The sequence below is a fragment of the Mus pahari genome, chromosome 12 (genome assembly GCF_900095145.1).
Source record: "Mus pahari chromosome 12, PAHARI_EIJ_v1.1, whole genome shotgun sequence".
Taxonomy (NCBI): Eukaryota; Metazoa; Chordata; class Mammalia; order Rodentia; family Muridae; genus Mus; species Mus pahari.
Window position 1 is genome coordinate 5,420,548 of NC_034601.1, and position 6,220 is coordinate 5,426,767.

Consider the following 6,220-nt stretch of genomic DNA (forward strand, 5'->3'; position numbering starts at 1 on the left):
AGAGAGAGAGAGAGAGAGAGAGAGAGAGAGAGAGAGAGAGAAAGGGAACATAAAATTGGGAAGAAAGCATGGGGTCCACAATGGGAAGTTGGAAGTAGGTAGTGGTAGATATATATTATCAATATACATCGCATAGATGTATTTTCTCCTTTTCAAAGGAGAAATAAAAATATTATGTCAAAATATATATCATGTATTTTTTATCTCTAAAACCAAGCAACCACAATGCAAAGTGAATACACATAAGACAAAGTACTTTTTATATCACAGCATCTAGAATTTAATAGACAATTTTCAGAGTGGGACATGGAAACTGTTGACTCTGAAAATAACTCTCACCCAGGGCCAGATCTCAGTGTGTCTGTATAAATGTGTATGTGTGAAAATGGAAGGAAGTCAAGAGATTCATTTTTGTGTTTGGCAAAGTATCTATAATGAATCTTTCACCATAAAAATGCATGCTTTCCAATGGTGTTGCTTCTCTAAGTAGAAAGCTCTTTGTGACAACCCTTTCAAGGCTTATGACTATTCACTAGCTTAGGAGGATTTGCTCTGTCTAGAATACAGTACTCTCCTTAGGATTAGCTTGCTTTCTTGTTTGGCCTACTCCACAGGTTCCGGGATCAGTGAGAGACCATGTCTCTAAACATAAGACAATAATAAACCTGTTAGTCTGTCTTTTTATTGGGGAATTGGAACAACTGATGTTGAGAGTTATCAGTGAGCAGTGTTTGTTGATTCTGTTATTTTGTTACTGTAGTGCTTCCCCTCCCCCTCCAATTTTCCTGTCTGATATTATTGATTCCTTTTGTTTTCTTGGGTGGGGTTTCCTTCTAGTAGAAGTTTTCTTTCTAGTGCCTTTTGTAGGGATGGATTTGTAGATGAATATGGCTTGAATTTATTTTTGCCAAATAATGCCTTTCATTCTTCATTCATAGCAAAGAAAGTTTTACTGGGTATGGTAGCCTTCCTTGGCTGACATCTGTGGTCTCTAGAGTTTGTAGAACATATGTCTAGAAAATTCTTGCTTCTAGAGTCTTCTCTGAATAGTCAAGTGTTAATCTAGTAAGTCTGTATTTATAAGTTACTTTGTCTTTTCCCCTTGCAGCTTTTATTATTGTTTTTTTTTGTTCTGTACATTTTATATTTTGATTATTATGTGCCAAGGGGAGTTGTTTCTGATCCAGTCTATTTGCTGTTCTGTAAGCTTCTTTTTCCTTGATAGGCATTTCCTTCTTTAGGTTGGGAAAATTTTCCTCTCTGATTTTGTTGAAAATACTTTCTGTGTCTTTGACCTGAATTTCTTCTTCTATTCCTTTTATTCTTAGATTTGGTCTTTTCCTGGTGTCCAAGATTTCCTGGACATTTTGTGCTTGATTTTTTTTTCTTTTTGGACTGATAGATAGAGATATTCATTTCCTCTATCATGTCTTCATTGCCTAAGCGTCCCTTCTCTATGTCTTCTCTCTTGATTCTCTTGGTGAGGCTTCTCTGCAGTTTCTGTTTGAGTTCATGCATTTTTTTATTCCAGTTTTCCCTCAATTTGAGATTTCTTTATTGATTCTGTTTCCACTTTCATGTTTTCAATTGTTTCGTTCATTTTATTCTACTGTGTGTTTTCATAGATTTCATAAATAGATTTATTCATATTCTCTTTAAGGATCTCTATCATACTCGTGGAGACTATTTTGGAACTCTTGTCTCATGCTTTATCTATGTTGAAATACTCAGGGTCTCCTGTAGTGAGATTGCTGAGCGCTAGTGGAAACACATTGTCTTGGCTGTTATTTATTGCTGCATGTAATTTTAAAATATCCACGCTATCACCTTCCTGGGGCCACACTCTTGCCTCAGCTCTGAGAACACACTGCTGCTGGTCTCACTCTCTGCAGAGCTTCACCAATGGCCAGCTGGTTCCCTGACTGGGAACAGCCATCACTCTCACCCCCTCTCAGCTCGCTCCAACAAGCCTCCAACAACTGCCCTGGCTGCCCCCTTTCCCTTCTGCCTACTTTATCACTGTGGATGGAAAACTCTAGTCAGTTTTAATGTTTTGAAACTAGCCAGATAACACAATTTTTGGGCATAGGATTTATTGCCCTAAACTCATCAGCTATCCTACAGAAGTCCTCCGGTGGTGGAGGCCTTCACCAGTTCTTGTTGCCCTCAGGTCTTACATGGCATTCATGCTTTTCCCTCAAAGCCTGTCCAAAAGCCTTTCTCTATCTGCACCTCCTCCTCTTTCTCCAGGGACCTGGAAATCCCACCCTTTTCCCCTTTGCCCAGCAATTGGCTTCCACCATCGTTATTGACACAATCAAGAACCAATTAGGGAAGCAACACCTCCACCTATAATTTATTGTGTTTTTATGCTGGTATCTAGGCATCTGGGTCTGGGATGGTTATAATTCTAGATGCTGATGTCTGATCTTGCCTTTGTTGAGTGGGTGCTCCTTGGTTTTCGTTGCTCAGTCTGGTCCTTTGGAGAATGTGGTGGCTATGGGCTGTTTGATAGTGAATATTTCAGAGATCTTGCCAGGTGTGTCTCTGTAGGTCCTGGGTAGAATGTATTTCTAGGTACTGGGAGCTGACACTTAGAAGTGGAGATGGGCTAGAACTGCAGGTGGAGATGAGGCAGTCTATAGGAGGGAGGAAAGCAGACTGTGCCAGCAGGGACTGGCCTGAGAGTGGGGCCAGAGGTGAAGCAGATGTTCTGCTACAGAGATGGGGATGAGCCTAAGGGATTTGATTTGGAGGAGAGAAGAGTGAACATCACCTATGTGCTTTCCTGGCTAGTATTAACATTTGTTGACTAGATGTTGCCATTATGAATGGGGTGCCACAGTAGCTTCAATTATTTACACTTCCCTGTTGACTAAGGGAATTCAACACTTTAAAAATAATCACTGTCCATTTGCTTTTCATCTTTAGAGAACTGTAAGTTCCATTCATTAGCACATGTTTTGCTCTTATTGGCTATTTTACTCGTCTTAAATTTGGAGGTCCACATTTTTAGTTGACTTACAGGTTACTTACATTTCCCCAGTCTAATTTAAGAAAGGCTACATCATTTAGCCTCTCTAAATTCCAGTTGCCCCCCCCCCAACCCTTATCTCTGGGGAAACCATGCTTAATAAACCCGTCTCACATTTATCTTGCAGTAACTCCGAGTCCCCTCAACCTTTCCTCATTTCTCTCACTTCTTGTTTTGCTGTCTGTTGTTGCATAGCTGTGTGCTTTGTAAGCATCTTGGGAGCTAAAAATTTGTCTTTTTCATTTTGTCTGAATCCCTCAACACCTACTACTTTGATAGGCAAAAATTGATTTCCTGTATGGGAATAAAACTGAAGGGCAATTGGAGGAAACAGTGGCTGGGGTAAATCTCATCCCATCTTGAGAACCCCTCATAAGTCCTCTCTTCCTTCCTGAGCTCATGTTCTGAAAGTGGTCCCTGGTTGGCGCTTCTGTAGACTGGTTGAATTCAGGAGTGCAGGTGCATTCTAACACGGCGAAAGGAAGAAGCCCTTAAAAGTGAGTCAGACCTCCCTAGCAAACAAATGGTTGACACCAACACATTATGGAACTTCACTGAGCCCCAGCATTAAAATTTTTTTTTTTTTTTTTTTTTTTTTTTAGATAAAAACATGACTACTCAGAAGAAATGGATGGGGCATGATACTTAAAAATGTGATTCTAGGTCAAGATCCAGTTGAGATCAGTTTCCAGCCATACATCATCTGAGCTATCATAGAACAAAGATCAACTTTTCTGTGCCTTAAGGTTCTGAGGGTGGGTGATGAAAGATGTAAATGTAGCTGAGGATGACCTTGAACTCTAGATTCTCCCTTTTCTACTGCTCACATGCTGGGATTTCAGGCATGTGCTATCACATATGATTTATGCTGTGTTAGGAATCAAACACAGGTCTTTGTGAATGCTGGGTAAGAACATTACCAACGGAGCCACATCACAACCCCAGGTAGATAAGCTTATTTTATTTTATATATATATTTTTTTGTTTAAGGTATTTTCTTTATTTACATTTCAAATGCTATCCCCTTTCCTAGTTTCTGCTCCAAAAATCCCCTCTCTCTCCCTCTCCCCCTGTTCCCCAACCCATCCACTCCTGCTTCCTGGCCCTGGAATTCTCCTCTACTGGGGCATAGAATCTTCGCAAGACCAAGGGCCTCTCCTCCCACTGATGACTGACTAGGCCATCCTCTGCTAGATATGTGTTTCCCCACCATGTGTTTTCTTTCATTGGCGGTTTAGTCCTAGGGAGCTCTGGGGGTACTGGTTGGTTCATATTGTTGTCCCTCCTATAGGGCTGCATACCCCTTCAGCTCCTTGGGTACTTTCTCTAACTCCTTCATTGGGGACACTGTGATCCGTCCAATAGATTACTGTGAGCATCTACTTCTGTATTTGCCAGGCACTGACAGAGCCTCACAGGAGACAGCTATATCAGGCTCCTGTCAGCAAAATCTTGTTAGCATCTGCAATAGTGTCTCGGTTTGGTAGTTGTTTATGGGATGGATCCCCAGGTGGGGCAGTCTCTGGATGGTCCTTCCTTCAGTCTTTGCTCCAAACTTTGTCTCTGTAACTCCTTCCATAGGTATTTTGTTCCCTCTTCTAAGAAGGATCGAAGTATCCACACTTTGGTCTTCCTTCTTCTTGAGTTTCATGTGTTTTACAAATTGTATCTTGGGTATTCTGAGTTTCTGGGCTAATATCCACTTATCAGTGAGTGCATATCATGCGTGTTCTTTTGTGATTGGGTTACCTCACTCAGGATGATATCTTCCAGATCCATCCATTTGCCTAAGAATTTCATAAATTCATTGTTTTTAATAGATGAGTAGTACTCCAGTGTGTAAATGTACCACATTTTCTGTATCCATTCCACTGTTGAGGGACATCTGGGTTCTTTCCAGTTTCTGGCTATTATAAAGAAGGCTGCTATGAACATAGTGGAGCATGTGTCCTTATTACAAGTTGGAGCATCTTCTGGATATATACCCAGGAGAGGTATTTCTGGATCTTCCAAGCGTACTATGTCCAATTTTCTGAAGAACCGCCAAACTGATTTCCAGAGTGGTTGTACTAGCTTGCAATCCAGGTGGATAATATTACTTTTAATAGACATATAAATGGATAAATACAATTGAGAAACACACATGTGTACATATAGTATGTATATGTATGTGTACATATTATGCTAACACATGTAAAGGCCAAAGGTCAACCTCACAAACCATCTAACTTGTTCCTAAGGCAGTTTCTTCCTGGGACATAGGGTGCACTGATTAGGTGGGATGGCTAGTTCATACCAAGCACCAAGGATCTGCCAGTCTCTACTTCCCTAGCTCTGTGATTACAGGCATGTGCTACTCTGTTTTTTTTACATGATTTTTTTTTTGTGGGGGTTGGGAGGATATCAGACACAGACTTTCATGGATGTAAAGATAGCTCCTCACCAACTTAGCTATCACCTAAGTTCTGTTTAGTTGTATTCATGGAACACAATATAATAAGTGATACTGGGCATCACTTGTGCAACCACAGAAAAATAAGCTTACTTTAACTAGCAAATAATAATTACATGCAATTGGCTAATAATATATAATATAAATATTACTATTATACTCGTTAGACAATGTATACTATACAATGTATATTATTCATAATATACAATGTTATATATAATATGTAGTATATATTCTAATTGATTAATAGTAATAATAGACTGTGTGGTGGTGGGTGCATGTGCAAAGGTGTGCACATGTATGTGGAAGTCAGACGTCAACGTCAAGGAGCCGTCCACCCTGTTTTCTGAGGCAGAGTCTTTCACTGTTTATGTATCCATGTTCTATCTGTCAGTCATAACTATTACATCACACAATTATGGTGATAACATTTAAGATTTATCTTCTAAAGCAAGTTTGGAATAATACAATACATCATAGTCGATAGTATTATCAACTATTGTCAACACACTGGGCCACAGCTCCTTAGTGTGACGTTCTCCTGTTTAGCTGAAATGCTAAACACATAGAGGAGAAGAGTAGTATTTCTCAGACGTTAGGAGGAGAGGTTTGGGGTGTAAGGAATGTGTGATTTATTTTACACTATCATGGTTTAGGGATATTTGTTAGTGGGAGTGATTGAATGATACATTTTCTATATTTCTTTTCTCTCATCTAAAAACCTAATAATACTC